The sequence below is a fragment of the Staurois parvus genome, unplaced genomic scaffold, assembly GCF_062004578.1.
Source record: "Staurois parvus isolate SC_StPar_1 unplaced genomic scaffold, SC_StPar_1.0 ptg000751l, whole genome shotgun sequence".
Taxonomy (NCBI): Eukaryota; Metazoa; Chordata; class Amphibia; order Anura; family Ranidae; genus Staurois; species Staurois parvus.
In genome coordinates this window covers 2,752,540-2,773,424 of record NW_028318547.1, presented here as the reverse complement: position 1 = coordinate 2,773,424, position 20,885 = coordinate 2,752,540, and positions in this window count along the sequence as shown.

The following is a 20,885-nucleotide window of genomic DNA, read 5'->3' as shown; positions in this document are numbered from 1 at the left end:
CAGTAACAATTCTGTGTCTGTCCCTGAGTAACAATTCTGTGTCCCTCAGTAACAATTCTGTATCCCTCAGTAACAATTCTGTGTCCCTGAGTAACAATTCTGTGTCCTTGAGTAACAATTCTGTGTCCCTCAGTAACAATTCTGTGTCTGTCCCTGAGTAACAATTCTGTGTCTGTCCCTGAGTAACAATTCTGTGACCCTCAGTAACAAATCTGTGTCCCTCAGTAACAAATCTGTGTCCCTCAGTAAAAATTCTGTGTCCCTCAGTAACAATTCTGTGTCTGTCCCTGAGTAACAATTCTGTGTCTGTCCCTGAGTAACAATTCTGTGTCCCTCAGTAACAATTCTGTGTCCCTCAGTAACAATTCTGTGTCCCTCAGTAACAATTCTGTGTCTGTCCCTCAGTAACAATTCTGTGTCTGTCCCTGAGTAACAATTCTGTGTCTGTCCCTGAGTAACAATTCTGTGTCTGTCCCTCAGTAACAATTCTGTGTCCCTCAGTAACAATTCTGTGTCCCTCAGTAACAATTCTATGTCTGTCCCTCAGTAACAATTCTGTGTCTGTCCCTGAGTAACAATTCTGTGTCTGTCCCTTAGTAACAATTCTGTATCTGTCCCTGAGTAACAATTCTGTGTCCCTCAGTAACAATTCTGTGTCCCTCAGTAACAATTCTGTGTCTGTCCCTGAGTAACAATTCTGTGTCTGTCCCTGAGTAACAATTCAGTGTCTGTCCCTGAGTAACAATTCAGTGTCTGTCCCTGAGTAACAATTCAGTGTCTGTCCCTGAGTAACAATTCAGTGTCTATCCCTGAGTAACAATTCAGTGTCTGTCCCTGAGTAACAATTCATTGTCTTTCCCTGAGTAACAATTCTGTGTCCCTCAGTAACAATTCTGTGTCCCTCAGTAACAATTCTGTGTCTGTCCCTGAGTAACAATTCTGTGTCCCTAAGTAACGTTTCTGTGGCCCTAAGTAATGATTCTGTGGCCCTAAGTAACGTTTCTGTGGCCCTAAGTAACGTTTCTGTGGCCCTAAGTAACGGTTCTGTGGCCCTAAGTAACGTTTCTGTGTCCCTAAGTAACGTTTCTGTGTCCCTAACTCTCTCCCTCAATACAGCCAGGTAGCCTCTCTTGAATGACTGGAGTCAAATGGAGAATTCTAAAATGGCCGCCATTTATAGCTCGACCATTACACAGTGCTGGCTGGCTGGCTGCTGATTGGCTAATGCGATCACATGTCATGAATGAATGCATTATGGGTCAGCGCGCCTTGTCTGCGCGCCTTCCCAGACATCCCCGCTCCGTCGCCGCACATGTCGCCGCCATTTTAGGAAAAATTTCGATTCGCGCATCCGAAGTCTGCTAATTTTCGGATTCGTCGCGAATCAAAATTTTCCTAATATTCGAAACGAATTCCACTTTGCCGAGTTCGATTCCCTCATCTCTAGTTATTATTCGGCTGTCGCTACGCAAGCAACCGAGCATGCTATGGGCCATTTGTGCCAAGGAATGCGAGGGACTCCCTGCCTCCATCTCCACAGCATACTGCCATGGTGCGTTTGGGTCCTCTGTCTCCTCCTCCTCTACCAGATGCTCCTGCTCCTCCACTCCTGTCCGCTGAGTGGAAAAACCACCCATTTCACTCAATAATTCCTGAGCACCAATGTCCTCCTCTACCTCCTCCTCTTCTTCCTGTCCTGCCCCCACAGGGGTCATGTGGCGTTGAGATCTGTGCGCCACGTCTACCGCACCCTGACCAGCCATTGTTAACAGCATTTGTTCCAGGACGTGCAACAGAGGAATGACGTCGTTCATCCCATAGTCCTGCCGACTCACGAATAGCGTGGCCTCCTCAAAGGGCCTGAGCAAGCGGCAGGTGTCACGCATGAGCTGCCAATGGCTGACATCGAAGTTACACAGGGGAGTATCTTTATCCGCTTGTAACATCAGGAAATCGGTGATGGCCTTTCGCTGTTCGTAAAGGCGGTCTAACATGTGTAGGGTTGAATTCCACCTTGTTGCAACGTCGCAGATCAGGCGATGCTGTGGAATTCCGTTCTGCCGCTGCAGCTCAAGGAGGGTGTGCTTTGCGGTGTAGGAATGGCTGAAATGCATGCAAAGATTACGTGACATTTTAAGGATGTCTTGCAGTGGGATGGTGGATTTTAGGAACCGCTTGACAACCAGATTGAACACGTGAGCCATGCATGGCGCATGGCACAACCTTCCTTGACGCAGAGCAGACACCATGTTCTTTCCGTTGTCGGTCAACATGGTTCCGATTTTCAGTTTGCGCGGAGACAGCCATCTGTCGATTTCTCTGTTCATTACACTGAGAAGTTCCTCCCCTGTGTGACTACGTTCGCCAAGGCATACCAGGTGCAGCACAGCGTGACACCGTTGCGCCCTGCACATGTGATATGCCGGTCGGGTAATGGGACTTGGCACGGGGGTGGCGGCTGAGGACACGGCGGAAGAAGAGGTGGTAGAGGCGGACATCTTTGCCGGACCAAGGACGTGCAAACATGGAGGCAAAAGCGGCGTGACCTGTCCAAGTTGCTGGTGCGGCTGTGCCGGCACCACGTTCACCCAGTGGGCCGTAAATGACATGTACTGTCCCTGACCGTAGTTACAGCTCCACACGTCGGCGCTGCCGTGCACTTTGGCAGAGACCGACATGCTCAAAGACTGGCCCACCATCTCTTCTACATGTGAATGCAGGGCTGGCACTGCCTTTTTGGCAAAGAAATGCCGGCTTGGCATTCTCCACCGCGGCGCGGCACAAGCCATCATTTCTCGGAAAGGTGCTGAGTCCACCACTTGGAAAGGGAGGGACTGCAGCACCAGCAACTTGGACAGGAGGACGTTCAGCTTCTGCACCGTCGGGTGCGTACTCGCAAACTGTTGTCTCTTGGAAACGGATTCCAAGAAAGACTGCTGACGGAATCCGTGAAGAGGAGTAGCAGGAGAAGGAGCATCTGAACGAGCGGAAGATGCCAACGAGCGACAACTCCCCTCAGCAGAGGTGTTGGAGCCTTGACTGGCTGATAGAGGGCGATTGACGTCGGGTGACGGAGCAAGTAACGGAGCGGGTGATGGAGCGGGGGCTGGGGCAGGCAGAACCGCCGTATCTTTATCATGGTTTTCCCAGGCCACCAAATGGCGACGCTGCATATGCTGACGCAACGCTGTAGTCCCAACATGGGCCCCCTGGCCACGCTTGACTTTCTGGCCACATAGTCGACATACGGCTACGTTTACTTCCTCGGGCGGCTTGACGAAAAATTGCCACACCGCCGAGTAGGAAACTTTGCCCCCGATACTCCTCACTGGCTGACTGCTACTTCCTCCGTGCACACCGGCACCACTACTGGCCGTGGTGGTAGGCTGCAGTGGAGCTGGTGCTCTACTCCGTGGCCGTTTGCCTCCACTGACACTGCTGCGACCCTGCTGCCTCCTGGGCAACCCACCGACTGTTTTGCTCGCTGCCAAGCTGGCACCCTCTTCTCCTGATGATGCGGAAGCAATAGCCTGATGACGACGAGGCTGCCAAGTGCGATCAGCCTCATCATCATCAATTAGGGTCTCCGCCTCACTACTAGCCCCCTCGGCTGCGTGTGGGTCAGGAGACAGACCTGTCTCTAGACCGGCTACCGAGCCACTCTCCTCGCCAGTACTTCTTCGCCTGGCTGCTGAAGAGGCGGATGTCTCCCCCCGTTCCTGACCGCCCTCTGTTAGCTCTTCCTCACTGTACAGTGGGGCTGAGCCCACAGCATGCGATACTTCGCTTGGTGAGGGAACACCAAAGGACAGGGGCAGGTAGAGGACACGTGATTTCAGTGGGCTTGCTCCCGGGCCATGCCAACTAACGGTTGTGTCTGACGTACCCACCGACCGTTGGCTGTAGGTGTCAGAGGTGACCTGGGAAGAGGAAGACGACCGAGCCAACCAATCGATGACGGCAGGGTTGTCGGTGGAGACACGACCGCTGGATGACACCGGGAGCACTGGCCTCTGGCTGCGACTAGTGCTGCCTCGACCCCTTCCTCTGCTGCCACGTCTGCTCGCTCCTAAAACATTGCCTCCTCTGCCACTCCTCTGCATGTTGTCTGACATACTCTTTAATTCAATGATTCTGTGTCCCTGAGTAACAATTCTGTGTCCCTCAGTAACAATTGTGTGTCCCTGAGTAACAATTATGTGTCCCTCAGTAACAATTGTGTGTCCCTCAGTACCAATTCTGTGTCCCTCAGTAACAATTCTGTGTCCCTCAGTAACAATTCTGTGTCCCTCAGTAACAATTCTGTGTCTGTCCCTGAGTAACAATTCTGTGTCCCTCAGTAACAATTCTGTGTCTGTCCCTGAGTAACAATTCTGTGTCCCTCAGTAACAATTCTGTGTCCCTCAGTAACAATTCTGTGTCCCTCAGTAACAATTCTGTGTCCCTGAGTAACAATTCTGTGTCCCTCAGAAACAATTCTGTGTCCCTCAGTAACAATTCTGTGTCCCTCAGTAACAATTCTGTGTCTGTCCCTGAGTAACAATTCTGTGTCCCTGAGTAACAATTCTGTGTCCCTCAGTAACAATTCTGTGTCTGTCCCTGAGTAACAATTCTGTGTCCCTGAGTAACAATTCTGTGTCCCTCAGTAACAATTCTGTGTCCCTCAGTAACAATTCTGTGTCCCCGAGTAACAATTTTGTGTCCCTGAATAACAATTCTGTGTCCCTGAGTAACAATTCTGTGTCCCTCAGTAACAATTCTGTGTCCCTCAGTAACAATTCTGTGTCCCTGAGTAACAATTCTGTGTCCCTGAGTAACAATTCTGTGTCCCTCAATAACAATTCTGTGTCCCTCAGTAACAATTCTGTGTCCCTGAGTAACAATTCTGTGCCCCTGAGAAACAATTCTGTGTCCCTCAGAAACAATTCTGTGTCCCTCAGTAACAATTCTGTGTCCCTCAGTAACAATTCTGTGTCTGTCCCTGAGTAACAATTCTGTGTCCCTGAGTAACAATTCTGTGTCCCTCAGTAACAATTCTGTGTCCCTCAGTAACAATTCTGTGTCTGTCCCTGAGTAACAATTCTGTGTCCCCGAGTAACAATTCTGTGTCCCTGAGTAACAATTCTGTGTCCCCGAGTAACAATTCTGTGTCCCTGAGTAACAATTCTGTGTCCCTCAGTAACAATTCTGTGTCCCTCAGTAACAATTCTGTGTCTGTCCCTGAGTAACAATTCTGTGTCCCTCAGTAACAATTCTGTGTCCCTCAGTAACAATTCTGTGTCCGTCCCTGAGTAACAATTCTGTGTCCCTGAGTAACAATTCTGTGTCCCTCAGTAACAATTCTGTGTCCCTCAATAACAATTCTGTGTCTGTCCCTGAGTAACAATTCTGTGTCCCTCAGTAACAATTCTGTGTCCCTCAGTAACAATTCTGTGTCTGTCCCTGAGTAACAATTCTGTGTCCCTGAGTAACAATTCTGTGTCCCTCAGTAACAATTCTGTGTCCCTCAGTAACAATTCTGTGTCCCCGAGTAACAATTCTGTGTCCCTCAGTAACAATTCTATGTCCCTCAGTAACAATTCTGTGTCCCTCAGTAACAATTCTGTGTCCCTCAGTAACAATTCTGTGTCTGTCCCTCAGTAACAATTCTGTGTCCCTCAGTAACAATTCTGTGTCTGTCCCTCAGTAACAATTCTGTGTCCCTCAGTAACAATTCTGTGTCTGTCCCTGAGTAACAATTCTGTGTCCCTGAGTAACAATTCTGTGTCCCTGAGTAACAATTCTGTGTCCCTCAGTAACAATTCTGTGTCCCTCAGTAACGATTCTGTGTCCCTGAGTAACGATTCTGTGTCCCTCAGTAACAATTCTGTGTCACTCAGTAACAATTCTGTGTCCCTCAGTAACAATTCTGTGTCTGTCCCTCAGTAACAATTCTGTGTCCCTCAGTAGCAATTCTGTGTCCCTCAGTAACAATTCTGTGTCCCTCAGTAACAATTCTGTGTCTGTCCCTCAGTAACAATTCTGTGTCCCTCAGTAACAATTCTGTGTCCCTCAGTAACAATTCTGTGTCCCTCAGTAACAATTCTGTGTCTATCCCTGAGTAACAATTCTGTGTCTGTCCCTGAGTAACAATTCTGTGTCCCTCAGTAACAATTCTGTGTCCCTCAGTAACAATTCTGTGTCCCTCAGTAACAATTCTGTGTCTGTCCCTCAGTAACAATTCTGTGTCTGTCCCTGAGTAACAATTCTGTGTCTGTCACTGAGTAACAATTCTGTGTCTGTCCCTCAGTAACAATTCTGTGTCCCTCAGTAACAATTCTGTGTCCCTCAGTAACAATTCTGTTTCTCTCAGTAACAATTCTGTGTCTGTCCCTGAGTAACAATTCTGTGTCTGTCCCTGAGTAACAATTCTGTGTCCCTCAGTAACAATTCTGTGTCCCTCAGTAACAATTCTGTGTCCCTCAGTAACAATTCTGTGTCCCTCAGTAACAATTCTGTGTCTGTCCCTGAGTAACAATTCTGTGTCCTTAAGTAACGGTTCTGTGTCCCTAAGTAACGGTTCTGTGTCCCTAAGTAACGGTTCTGTGTCCCTAATACAGAGAGATCTGTCTCTCTTGAATGACCAGAGGCAAATGGAGAGTTGTAAGATGGCCACAATTTATAGCTCCACCATTACACAGTGCTGGCTGGCTGGCTGCTGATTGGCTAATGCGATCACGTCATGAATGAATGCATTATGGGTCAGCGCGCCTTGTCTGCGCGCCTTCCCAGAGATCCCTGCTCCGTCGCCGCACATGTCGCCGCCATTTTTGGAAAAATTTCGATTCGCGCATCCGAAGTCTGCTAATTTTTGGATTCTGTGTCCCTCAGTAACAATTCTGTGTCCCTCAGTAACAATTCTGTGTCCCTGAGTAACAATTCTGTGTCTGTCCTTGAGTAACAATTCTGTGTCCCCGAGTAACAATTCTGTGTCCCTGAGTAACAATTCTGTGTCCCTCAGTAACAATTCTGTGTCCCTCAGTAACAAATCTGTGTCTGTCCCTGAGTAACAATTCTGTGTCTGTCCCTGAGTAACAATTCTGTGTTTGTCCCTGAGTAACAATTCTGTGTCTATCCCTGAGTAACAATTCTGTGTCCCTCAGTAACAATTCTGTGTCCCTCAGTAACAATTCTGTATCTTTCCCTGAGTAACAATTCTGTGTCTGTCCCTGAGTAACAATTCTGTGTCTGTCCCTGAGTAACAATTCTGTGTCTGTCCCTGAGTAACAATTCTGTGTCCCTCAGTAACAATTCTGTGTCCCTCAGTAACAATTCTGTATCTGTCCCTGAGTAACAATTCTGTGTCTGTCTCTGAGTAACAATTCTGTGTCCCTAAGTAACGGTTTTGTGTCCCTAAGTAACGGTTCTGTGTCCCTAAGTAACGATTGTGTGTCCCTAAGTAACGGTTCTGTGTCCCTAATACAGAGAGATCTGTCTCTCTTGAATGACCAGAGGCAAATGGAGAATTGTAAGATGGCCGCAATTTATAGCTCCACCATTACAAAGTGCTGGCTGGCTGGCTGCTGATTGGCTAATGCGATCACATGTCATGAATGAATGCATTATGGGTCAGCGCGCCTTGTCTGCGCGCCTTCCCAGAGATCCCTGCTCCGTCGCCGCACATGTCGCCGCCATATTTGGAAAAATTTCGATTCGCGCATCCGAAGTCTGCTAATTTTCGGATTCGGATATTCGAAACGAATTCCACTTCGCCGAGTTCGATTCGCTCATCTCTAGTCACCAGAACAGCAGTTCTAACTGACCAGACTCCACAATGGATCCATGCATCAAGGTTGAAGAAATACCTGGAGACGAAGGACTTCCCAAGAGGTTTGCCAGAACAAGAGAACACAGTTTCTATGCCCCCCGACACCCCACCCCAGAACTCTTAAAACTGATACCCTAAGCACAACATCACACTTTTATCCGTTGGATGAATGGATACCCCACCCCATTGCATCCCACTGACCCAAAGACAATGGAGGAGTTATACATAACCGAAACTGTTAACAAACATATGATCAATATGCTGGAAGATCCATTTATTAGGACACTGAATGAACCTCACCCACTTAGTGCACATTTTCGGTTTAAAATGAAACTGACTGATGAAAAATGGAAAAACCCTATAGTACATAGACAGCTCAAGGCCAAGCCTCTTCAAGAGAGTCCAAAGGAAGAGGGTTCTCAGAACAAAGGGGATTCCGAGATAACAGAGGACCCCCTTTTGTCTGACAACGGAACAAGAAATGGGAGGTTCCAGGGTATTCAAAAGTGGTGCCAGGGTATTCCAAAATATTGTAAAATAGGAATTGCAATTTATACTTTGGTATTTCTTTTTGCAATTTTTACAGTGGTAATAAGGATTTTGTATGTACCTGGAGGTTCAGGTCATCCCATTACTCCAGGAGGCAGAATCTATAGAGGTAGACTAGCAACTCGGGAAAGAAGGGCGATCCCTAGGGATCCCAAAATACTAGCCCCGGGATGTTGCAAAGTTACTATGAAAAAGTTGCCTATGGACCTGGAGAAACACATGGTAGCCCACTTTGAATAACTACCACATGGACAGTGTGTTCATGCCTTTATAGTAACGGTTCGGACCACTAGGGTCAGCACCACGGCTTTTTGCTTAGATACAAACATTGACCATGCCACCAAAATGAAGATATTAGCCTTACCTACCAAGACCCATAAAAACGTTCCAATAATCAAACCAACAAAACCTTTGGTCAGACCACATGGCAATGTGGATCCCCAAAGTATGGCAGACAGGGAAACCATACCACATCATTTCTTGCTGATGCATGAATTTGATAAACAACAGAGTGAGGGAAAAGGGGATTGTTGGGTGTGTTCACACATGCATTCAGGTGAAAATATATTCCCAATGGCGGCCGAACCAATATCCATCACTCAACTACTCCAGGAGGATATGTTAAATACTGGTAGGATATATGCACAAAATAAGACGTTCCTGATTCAGGGGTATTCAGAACCGCCTAGATTTTGTTTTCTGAATGGTTATTCCCACAGCAAAAATACAAAGAGATTTCCAAATGCCGGATTCTGTTCAGAAACCAATGTCAACTTTACTTTACTGGATATAAAAAAATATAAAGTAAATCACACAATAGATATAAAAGGGTTGGACACTGCCGATATTGCAGATGCAGATGAAAGGGTAGAAAACATGTCAATGTATAATATCGCTAGGTGTCCCATGTTCAAACACAAACACAATAAGACGCTGGTTCACCAATGGCTTAGGGAAATTAGCAGGACGCCATGGAATAATAATATTACATCCCCGGTTCATATAGCTCAATGGATATGTCTGATAGGTCTTCGTTCTGGGCAGGAAGAATCATCAGGACTACCCGCACCTCACCTGCCAAAAGGGTGGATGGTCTGTTGTGGCCACACCACTATCCCATTCCTAGATGACACAGCATCCAGAGGATGGTGTACTTTTGTCAGGTTATTTCCATATATGAGTAGTATTAAAGGCAGCAAGGTCTCCATGGGACCAGCCCAAGGAACCACACAGTTCCATAAACCCAAGAGGGCTTTATTTAGTCCCTGGGAAAAATTCTATATGAGTATTTTGCCATTGGGCAATGCCATGTTAATGGTACGCTTAGATTCTTTTGCCAATATCATTGAAAAATGGATTAACGTTACCAGTAATGACATCACCCTTATTAATGAAGAGATGAGAAAGCTTAGAATGGAACAGGAAGTCATTAGACAGAGACAGGAGAGGCTCCTGATGGCAGTCACGGGTATTTGTAATCAGACCAACAACAAACAGATATGCTGCATTTATTTCAATAATTTTACCAAGGAAACAATGGATATAGAAGTTCCAGATTATTATGATGTCATAAATGGCCATAATGAAGAGAGAGAGAGACTGGCAGGGGAACTCCATAATTTGCCAGATTCCTGGAATCCTTTTGACTCAATTGGAGGGTGGTTTGGAGATTTCTTTAGTGGTATTTTTAGTTTCTTCAAGAAAGCAGGAATTGTAATCCTTATGATCATAGTGTTTCTTATATCTATATACTGTGTAATAAAATTTGCTATATGGGGAGTGGGTAAGACTATGAAGCTAGCAAATAAGCCCAAGAGCCCAGACTCCACCTCTCCAACAGATGGATCCAGGCTTGCTTTGTTTGGACAATCCAAAGAGGAGATGTGGTATTCTGAGTGATCATGTTGAACAAAGGTTCAATATGATCAAAGAGGGGATTGTGGGAAAATATGAGCTAGGGCTATTGATTCATGTATACCATTTTGTTTTCATTATGCTTGCATTGTTATAAAAGTTAGAGTGATGTTTTAAGTAAATGAAATAAGAAATATCAGCATTATTTTCAAGCTTCTATGGAAAATTTTAGAATGTGTATGTAACAGGTGTAACCGCAATTGTACAAGGATGAAAGCTATATAGCAGATGTTCTCAAAGTTTCTTAGAAAATATAGATTGATAGTCAGATAAGAGATCCGGGGACATAACCAAATAGGCAGAATGTACAGACTGGGGTTTTAACTGTTTAGAGAAAGTTAACCTTTGTCTAGTATCTGGGTAAAAGACAAAGGTCGGAATCCTTTCAAAACACATACAAAACACCTAGAAGGCATAGAAGATATACGCAGAATGGCTGTGTGTGTATTGAGACACTTAATGAAGGATTACTTGGACCTCTCAGGATGGATGGAAAACACAGTAGGGGTGTAAGTGGAGTGTAGAAGGGATCACTGTTGGAGTGGCTGGAACGCACCCCAGCGTGTGCGGTCCATTGACACTCTGCAGACATGCTGGTCGGTGTGCTCCAGCCTAATGAATGCCGCCTCTCCCACCAAGGGAGAGCGACGTATGTGCACCTCACTGGGAGCCCATGGGCTCACACCGTGAAGTCACATGACTGAAAAATCTCCCGAGGAAGGCAGGTACCAATACGCTCCACCAAGAGCCAATGGGGGCACGTGTGAGGGTCACATGACTGCACCCACAAAGGGGGCACAGCCCAGGGTTGTGGGGAAGAGGCCCTTGTCCCCATCAACATGGGGACAAGGTGCTTTGGGGAGGGGAGCTCCCCTGCCCCGAAGCACAGCCCCACGTTGAGGGCATGTGGCCTGGTATGATTCAGGGGGGGCACTCGCTCACCCCCCCTTTCCTGACCTGCATACTCAGATAAGGGTATGGTATGGATTTGGGAGGGGACCCAAACACCATTTTGTTGGGTAATTTTGGCATGGGGCTTCCACTCGAAATCCACACCAGACCCGAAGGGCATGGTATGGATGGGAGGGGGGACTCCACACTTTTTTTTTTTAATTTTTAATTGCCAGCAATTCTTACTTTGATATTTAGCTGTCAGTGGGGAACCCCATTGACTGCTGATGGTTCAGTTTTTGGGGGACTCTGCGGCCGCTCATTCCTTAACAAGCCATGACAGTACTGACAGATACCAGTACATAACACATGCCTGGACCACTACATAAATACCGCTTGCCTTCAAATGTTTATTTCCTTTGGTGAATTGACTTTAAGGTCTTTTTGTGTGAGATTTACCGAGTGTTTTTGCTATTTTCGGGAAATACCGCATACTAGCAATAGTGAATTGACATTTTCAGTATTGCATGCAAGATGTGGTCATGTGACTGACTTTGCTCATGCGATAAGTTTAGTGAATTGTGCCCATAGTGCCAATAAATTTTGCCATGGGGTGCCCCTTCACATCCCTGTTCTATTTTCTGTTGTATACTGTACAGGTACACTTGTTTTACTGTTGTTTTAATTCTGGGCATGCTAATGGACTGATTTGTGGGGCCTGTATACCAGAATTGAGCCACATAGCCAAGGGTTAACGCATATGGAAAGAATATTTGTGCCTGCTAATCAGGTGCAATCACTTTCTCAGACAAAATTAATGACAGTGGTGGGTGTGACCTTCATTGGGTGTGGGGCCTTGTTTGGCGTGCTTCAAATCCAACCTATGTTATATAAAGGTCTGCAGTAGCCAGGTTGGCTTGTCCTGATAATAGGCCAGGTTATTTTCAGCAAGTCCTTGCCTGTGGTGATTTGGGAGAGAGAGATATTGTGCCTAATTGCCCCAGACCCCACTAAGGCTGTGTTTTGATGTGGCCTTTAAATGTTTTGCATTGTGTCCCTCTAAAGTGTTTTTTGGTGTGTATAATTCTACAATGATCATGTGTTTATGGTTTGGGAGCATCTGCTGATCTTTGCCTTGTTTGTAATACTAACAAATGTCAATTGCTCTGCTCTTACAAATCCACGCTTGGCTATAATTTGCTTGCTTATTTAGACTGAAATGAAATTGTATGGCAAACATAATCAGAAATGTGTGTGAATGGGATTTGGGGGGGTGGGAGGTGTTTGTTTTTGTCTTTTTTGTCACTTTATTATGAGGTTTTATTTTGATATTTGGATCTTGGGACTGTTTTGTGTCTAGATAATCCTGCATCTAACCAACTGATGGTGTGTGCTAAGTTAATGGCCCTGAAAATGTTGCCCGATTCTTATTAACTGTTTGTTTGCTGCTGTACCCTGTTAAAGCACTGTTCATTAGAAGGTGTGATCTTTTAGATTGTAAGCTCTTATGAGCAGAACAGATCTATTTTTGCAACATAAATCCTGGACGTTCATGTTTACACTTTGCATAAATGTGTGTATAATGTACGCCTATGTACCAAGAGCACTTTTTCGGGCCTCAGCCAAAGCTCCCAAGCATTTCGTGAAACTTGAAGTTTTCTGTTCATGTGACTACTGTGACAGCCAATCACAGTGGGCACGTGACACAAAAACCTGCCTCCCAGCATCCAAAACCCCTTAAAGGGCCCAGATGTGCACAAGGTTTGGAAACTTTTGCCAATTGTACAGGCTCATGTAAAGACAGTGTTGATGTTGTGTGTGTGTATATATATCTTCATTTGGTAAACGGCAGCACACGCTGACGATGTTAAGAAAATCATGGAGAATAAAAGTCCACAAAAAACATTGTGTAAGAGATAGATATATATACACACACACACTGTCCTGCCATGTACTGTGCCCGCCGAGCACATGCATGTACCATCATGTAAATATGTCTTGGTGTAATACAGGGGTCCTCTAAATATGGTCTGCATGCTGGATCCTGTCCACAAAAAGTTATTTCCCCAGGCCTTCCAAAAAAAATAAATCAAACCTGCACCGGGAAAAAGCTTGTGTGCTCGCAGGCTCCAGGACGGTGAGGAGCCAGCAAGTGGCAGCCTGATGAGGACTCACCACATGACTTCCGGCTGATTTCTAGGCAGCCAAATGAGCGACAGGAGAGGAGGAGGATGAGAGCACACTAGGTACAGTGCGTTACAGTGTGTTACAGTGTCCAGTATGTTAGAGTACAGTGCATTATTGTACAGTGTTACAGAGTACAGTGCATTACCGTGTACAGTGCGTTAGTGTCCAGTGTGTTAGAGTACAGTGCATTGCGGTAGCCAGTGCGCTAGAGTACAGTGCATTACAGAGCACAGTGCGTTAGTGTCCAGTGCATTACAGTGCACAGTGCGTTATTGTAAAGTGTGTTACAGAGTACGGTGCATTACCGTGTACAGTGCGTTAGTGTCCAGTGTGTTAGAGTACAGTGCATTGTGGTGTCCAGTGCGCTAGAGCACAGTGCGTTACAGAGCACAGTGTATTACAGAGCACAGTGTCCAGTGCGTTAGTGTCCAGTGTGTTAGTGTACAGTGCGGTACAGAGTATGGTGTGGTACAGAGTACGGTGTACAGTGCAATTGCAATATTGTATGATGTTTTCCAGTTTTGGGCCATTCAAAATAAGATATTTGCAGTGTGCTGCAATTTGTTCTTATGTATTTAAAACTATAGTCCCGCCCCCAACAGTGTGAAGGTCAGTGAACTGGTTCCCTGTTGTATAAATTTGCCAACCCCGGGTGTAATATGTGAGCACCACACTAATATGCACTATGAATGACTGCTGATGAAAATGGTACAATGTGAGACAAATGCTTGCCGATAAGCACTGGCATGTGTTGCCATGCTGAAAGAAGCCAACAATTAATCCCAAAAATGAGTTTTGCCCGTACTCATCTCTAACTTTCCAGTAATGGTGGAACCCTCTAATGTCTGTTATTCTTAATAAAGGGCAATCTTACCACAATAACAGTCTCTACAATAAGTTCCAGAACAATAGAAGAGGTAAAATAATCAGTAACAGGGATATTTGAAACCCCTTAGATATTGGCAGTAAAAATGACCTGCAGGTGACAACTTTCACATTGGAAGAATAACAAAAACATTATCAAGTCAGTGTAACAATCAGAACCAAACAGCCAAGGTACAATAGTGGTGGTAACCTCCAAATACTTGAGGAACTTGGAGGAATGAGTGATCCAAACATGATAAACTGTCAGTAAAATGGAAAATCTATGTAATTATGAAGCAATAAATCACTTATTACTTAAACAAATGACTCCACCTCAACGCCTCAAGCTAAGTAAGAAGAGATACCATGTTTTCTGGTGTTGCTGGGATTAGTCAAGGTGGCTAAATGCTTGCTCCCAGGCATGCTGTACATCTTTGTGCACAGATGTTAATGCACACTAAAATGTGAGGGTTTGAGGTTTGCTTTATTTGCTCCCACAAGCAGGTCATACAGGGGCTAACAATCTGAGAGCTTTTTTAATGGTTTTGGAGCCATAATCCATATGTTGAGGAGCAGGGATCACAGAAGTGTATTGTTACCTGTGGATTAGAGCTGTAGGATTGGAGAAGCTGATAGCCACAGTATAAGACCCCTGGAATAAGAAATCGAATTGGGACCTGTGAATAGGTCAGAGTTTAAGGTGAGAGCATTCCCTGCCTGCTGGTGACTCCCAAGGTGATTTTGCGAAGCTGGTGCTCACTGTGGACACATATGAAACTTTATACTTTCTTTAAGGGGTTTTCCTGACACTCATTTTTGCATCACTCTTTTTCACCACTAATGACTTTTTCTTTGGGAGGTTAACGCTACTCTTGCAGTTAGTATGTTTTTGTTAGTTTGACTGTTAGCCAGAATGTGGAATGTTTCTGTTAATATTATGCTGTACAGTATTGCATTGGGCATACATTTGGATTGTAAATACCAACAAGAGTGGTGCCTACCATCCTTGTAATTTTTTCTATTCTTTTTTGCAAATTTTTTAGAAAAGGATTATATGTGAAGTGACATATTGTAGAGAATGGTATTGTAAGTATTTTAAAAGTTTTTGAGCCTAACATACATTAGATGGTTCCACCATTATTGTACAGTCATTCCTGAGTATGGTAGTGTGAATGTTTTGTTTACATATTTGTCACAGTGTCTGTTGGTGCTGAGGGGGTCGCTGGACGTCTTCTGGATTGCACAGCATGCCCCTGGAGACTGCTGTGTCTCCCGTACAGTGGATCGTGGCTGTTGGTAATGTTCCACTTTCTGTGCTCTCTCTCTCTTATATGTATATATATATACAGTTGCAAGAAAAAGTATGTGAACCCCTTGGGATTACGTGGAGTTTTGCATGAATTGGGCATAAAATGTGCTCTGAACGTCATCTAAGTCACAACAATAGAAGAACATAGTCTGCTGAACATAATACTACACAAACATTAGATGTTGCCATGGTTTAATTGCACATAACATGTAAACATTCACAGTGCAGGGAGGAAAAAGTATGTGAACCTTTGGACTTAATAACTGGTTGACCCTCCTTTGGCAGCAATAACCTCAACCAAACGTTTCCTGTAGTTGCAGATCAGACCTGCACAACGATCTGGAGTAATTTTGGACCACTCCTCTTCACAAAACTGTTTCAGTGTAGCAATATTCTTGGTATGTCTGGTGTGAATCGCTCTCTTAAGGTCATGCCACAGCATTTCAATGGGGTTGAGGTCAGGACTCTGACTGGGCCACTCCAGAAGGCGTATTCTGTGCTGTTGCAGCCATTGGTTTGTTGAATTACTTGTATGCTTTGGGTCATTGTCCTGTTGCCTCACCCATCCTCTGCAGAGCTTCAGTTGGCGGACAGATGGTCGTACGTTTTCCTGCAAAATGTCTCGATAAACTCTGGAATTCATTTTCCCATCAATGACAACAATCCATCCAGGCCCTGAGGCAGCAAAGCAGCCCCAAACCATGATGCTCCCTCCGCCATGTTTTACAGTGGGGATGAGGTTTTGATGTTGGTGTGCTGTGCCTTTTTTTCTCCACACATAGTGTTGTGTGTTCTTCCCAAACAACTCAATCTTGGTTTCATCTGTCCACAGTATATTTTGCCAGTAGTGCTGTGGAACATCCAGGTGCTCTTTTGCATACTTCAAACGTACTGCAAAATTCTTTTTGGACAGCAATGGCTTCCTCCGTGGTGTCCTCCCATGTACTCCATTCTTGTTTAATGTTTTCCTTATTGTAGATGTGTCAACAAAAATGTTAGTATGTGCCAGAGATTTCTGTAGGTCTTTAGCTGACACTCTGGGATTCTTCTTTACCTCATGCAGCATTCTGCGCTGTGCTCTTGCAGTCATTTTTACAGGACGACCACGCCTAGGAAGAGTAGCAACAGTGCTAAACTTTCTCCATTTGTAGACAGTCTGTCTTACCGTGGACACATGAACATCAAGGCTTTTGGAGATACTTTTGTAACCCTTTCCAGCTTCATGCAAGTCAACAATTCTTGATCGTAGGTCTTCTGATAGCTCTTTTCTGCGAGGCATGGTTCACATCAGACAGTGCTTCTTGAAACCAGTAAACCCAAAACAGGTGTGTGTTTTTTAAGGGCAGGACAGCTGTCAGCAACACATCCAATATCATCACACTGATTGGAGTCAAAGTTGGCTCACTCCTGGCTCCAATTATCTCTGGGAGAAGTCATTAAGCTAGGGCTTCACATACTTTTTCCTCCCTGCACTGTGAATGTTTACATGTTATGTGCAATTAAACCATGGCAACATCTAATATTTGTGTAGTATTATGTTCAGCAGACTGTGTTCTTCTATTGTTGTGACTTAGATGCCGTTCAGAGCACATTTTATGCCCAATTCATGCAAAACTCCACGTAATCCCAAGGGGTTCACATACTTTTTCTTGCAACTGTATATACGTACACACATATACATACATACACACACACACACACACACACACACACAGTTATAGATATGTGTATGTGGATATACATAATGTTTAGGTTTGCCCTTTAGGGCAAATATCCCCAGCTTGGCGTGGCATAGTTTGCATGTTTGAGATGTTTGTGTAATCAAACATACAAAGTGTATTTCTTGCCCTTTTTTTTTTCCACAGATCCTCCTCCAACACAAGTATGATGGCGGCTTATCAAACTTTGCCAAGCAAACCATCTTACGGCACTTCAGGGCAAAACTGTGGCAGCGATTTAGACATCGTACAACAGTGCTGAAGATTCAGCACTGTTGGAGCAATGGCAAAAGTCAGAATGCCATTATTTTTAAAAAGTGGCACGCCAAATCCCTGGTTAGTCAAGGTGGTAAAAAAAAGCCAAGTAAAGTTTTTTTGTACTGTGAAAAACTCTTTGCTGCATGCATTCCTAATTTGCTATGCAATAATGTTGTCTTTGTTGACCTGTTCTAGCCACAGCTGATGGGCGCCAGGCAAAGGTTTGCTTGGTGAAGAAGTCACGGAGAAGGTCTGCTCGTCTTCGTAATATTCCACAGGGGGTGCATCCCCCATGCCGGCTGCAAATTGTGGAAGGGAAGCACAAGCTCTGGAAGCTTAGACCTCCTTGATGAGCTTGGAATCTCACCACTGATCTATAGTAACTGTCAAGTGTACATTAATGCCACATTGTTTGCAAATTACATAGCAACCATTTGTTAATCACCAATAGAGCTGTCTTTGGTGTAATTTGATCCCCAGTGGCTGTTTTTTGAGATTATAGATTTTGGCATACAAACATTATGGCTTGGATGTTCAAAAACATATCCCATCAAAAACTCAGTCATAATATTTCTGTATAAACATTGTCCTAATTTTGAACCATTAAATTACAATAAGTGTATATTGTGTTGTTTGTAAGTGTCAGAATATACAAACTATGGGATATTTATGGAAAAAAAGCAACTCCATGATGTACTGACAACCAATCTCATATTAGAGGATAATAAACTTGTATGGGGTGAGTGAGGGGTGTACGGAATGCCAATGGAACTGGAGAAAAACTTCCTGAAACTATTTACAAGTCTTTACAGCAAAAAATCCTCTTCTGGAGAGCTAGCCAGCCCCTCTTAATGTACCACCCCAGGGGATCCTGTGCCTGTCCCTTTAAATAATGAAACAGTCCTGGGTAGCAACTAATCCAGTTTCCCACCAGCGTGCTCCTATATGACCTAGGGGGTGCAGGTCTACTCACTTGGTCCCTCTCCTACCTCCTACCTGCTACCAGGCCTTCTAGCTGAGCCGCTCTTTCCCTGCCGCACAGGTAGTACTCTCTCAGCGGGCCAGTGAAGTTCCAAGCTTTCCTCCTTCCAAAGTCCTCTGCCTGCAGGTGAGCCCCTGTCCATCTGGGCGCCCTCACAGGCTCCTGCCCCTCTTGCTCTCACATCTTTCACCAGACTCCCTCTACAACCACTCTCCTCCTGCTGAGCAGACTCAGTTACTCCTAAAGGTTGTTCTGGCAAGGGAAGCCTCCTGTTGGGGATTAGCCAGAATCCTCTAAGAGTGCAGACCAGCCACTCCTGAGATCCACACACTGACTTTGATCTGAGGCCAGAGAGCAGTGAATTTGCACTTTGGCTGAGGGGACATCCGAAGGGATGGGATGTGTGAGCTTCCTGACAGCCCCATCAAAGACTCATAGTCCTCAGCAGTGTCCCCCCAATCCCACTGTTTGTCAGAATCTTCATGGGTCCAATTCTCCTGCTCTTCCTCCACCTCTAGCGGCCCAAACTGTACCAAAATTCTGGGGGACCTCCAATCCACCTCCCCACCACTGACTCTCCACTGGCTCACCTGAGGAATGACTGTCCTCACTGAGTGGATCCTTCCAGACTGATGGTGCAGGGCTGGAGGATGAGGCCAGCATCTCTAGAACATCAGCTGGCATGTGCTGTGCAGTGCTGGTGGGCACCGGCCCATCAGCGGCATCTCCGGGTGGCAGGTAGGTCACTGCAGGCCAGCCTCTGATGATGGGATCTGTTTAAGGTGTGGGGAGTCACAGTCCCGATAGTCTCCAAACCAAGACATCCTCCTACCTTCTGCCATTCCTGCTTCTCATTACAGAGTCTCGTGTGTAGGTTGGCCGTATACAGTATGTACATGGTGCCAGATCGCTGAACAGCAGCCTGGTCAATGGCACCTCAAAGTGCCCGTACCTGATTTATGCTCCGTTCAGTCACCTGCACTCAGGACACAGTAGACACAGTCTCTCCATCCCCCCCACAAGTCCCAGAGCAAAGCAGCTGCTATGCTCTAAGCGTACCCCCGCTGTTCACCAGGGTAACCTCTAGGACAAAACCTTGCAAACCCACAGGGAGTGCAGCTGCCATCTTCCTCCTCTCATGCTCTCACTGCATGCTGGGTGTACTGGGTGGATATATGGCTGTGCGTCTGGGTGTGGCCAATCCCCTCATTGTGACTTTGGTGCCAGCCATACTGTCATGCAGGAAATTTCCCGTGCTGATGTTAACCCCTACCGGGTGCAGCATTGACTGGAAGTAACACTTGGACAGTTGGTTGGCAAGAATGGACACTTAGCTCCAGCCATTGTTGGCTGGAGCTAAGTGTCCAGCAACAGTTGTCGAGGCGATGATCCGCAGCTGTTGCTATGGGTAACAGTGAAGCACAGGATGCACCCCTTCCCGATGAACATTGTTGTAAAAGAGAGTCACTGAGCTCGACTGATACAGGGCAGCTGAGCATTTGTAATCCATTGGATTGCAGGCAATTCAGGTTGCTCTGTGTAATGACAAGAATGAACATGTGGCAAACGCTGACTATGGCAGACTTGGGAATTGTCGATAGAGCACAGGCTTCAGCCATGGATGTGTGACCACGCGTAATCCACTTGAGTGCCGCAACCCTCCCTGGTTGCTACAGGCAAAGATAAGCGGTGTATAAAGCGGTGCACACTTTACTGTAACATGCAAGTATTTGCAAAATAATCTTGTGTTGTAGCCACCTGAGCAGCATAAAGACTTGTAGGCATTGAGCCTCCCCGGTTGCTCCAGGCAACAGCAGGCATGATGATAGCAGGCATATTACTGTCATAAGCAGGCATGCGGCATACATAGTCTTTTGGAGGAGTGGCCTGTAGAGCAGCAAAGGGACATTTGCAGACTGATGGGCCTTTCCAGTTGCTCCAGGCAATGGGAAGCAGGACAGTAATGGTGGTGGACATTATACGGTTGTTAGCGTAGTAGTAGTGTTGGGCTTGATGTTCGACTTGAACGTAAGTGCTGTTCATCCGCTGAGCGCCCCACAATGCACTGCACTCTCATAGTGTATTTTGAGAGCCATGTTTGGCCAAAGTCCCACCCCACACTATATAAGGCTGCTTACACAGCAGCCTTGTGTAATGTGTTGCTGGAGTTAATGGTGTGTTAGGAGTGTTGTGAAAAACTGTGTAGTGGTATCAGTGTGTTTTACAGCACTCCTGTGCCACTGCTGTGCCTGATTTTGTTTTCTTTGCTAAATTTAAAAAAAAACTTTTTTTTTTGCATCAGGTTCTGTTGCTGCATCATTAGTGCTCCCCTTCCTGTGTCGCAGGTGTACCTACTTCTTAGTCAGCTCTTTTTTTTTTTTATACATTTTTTTTTTGCTGCAGCAG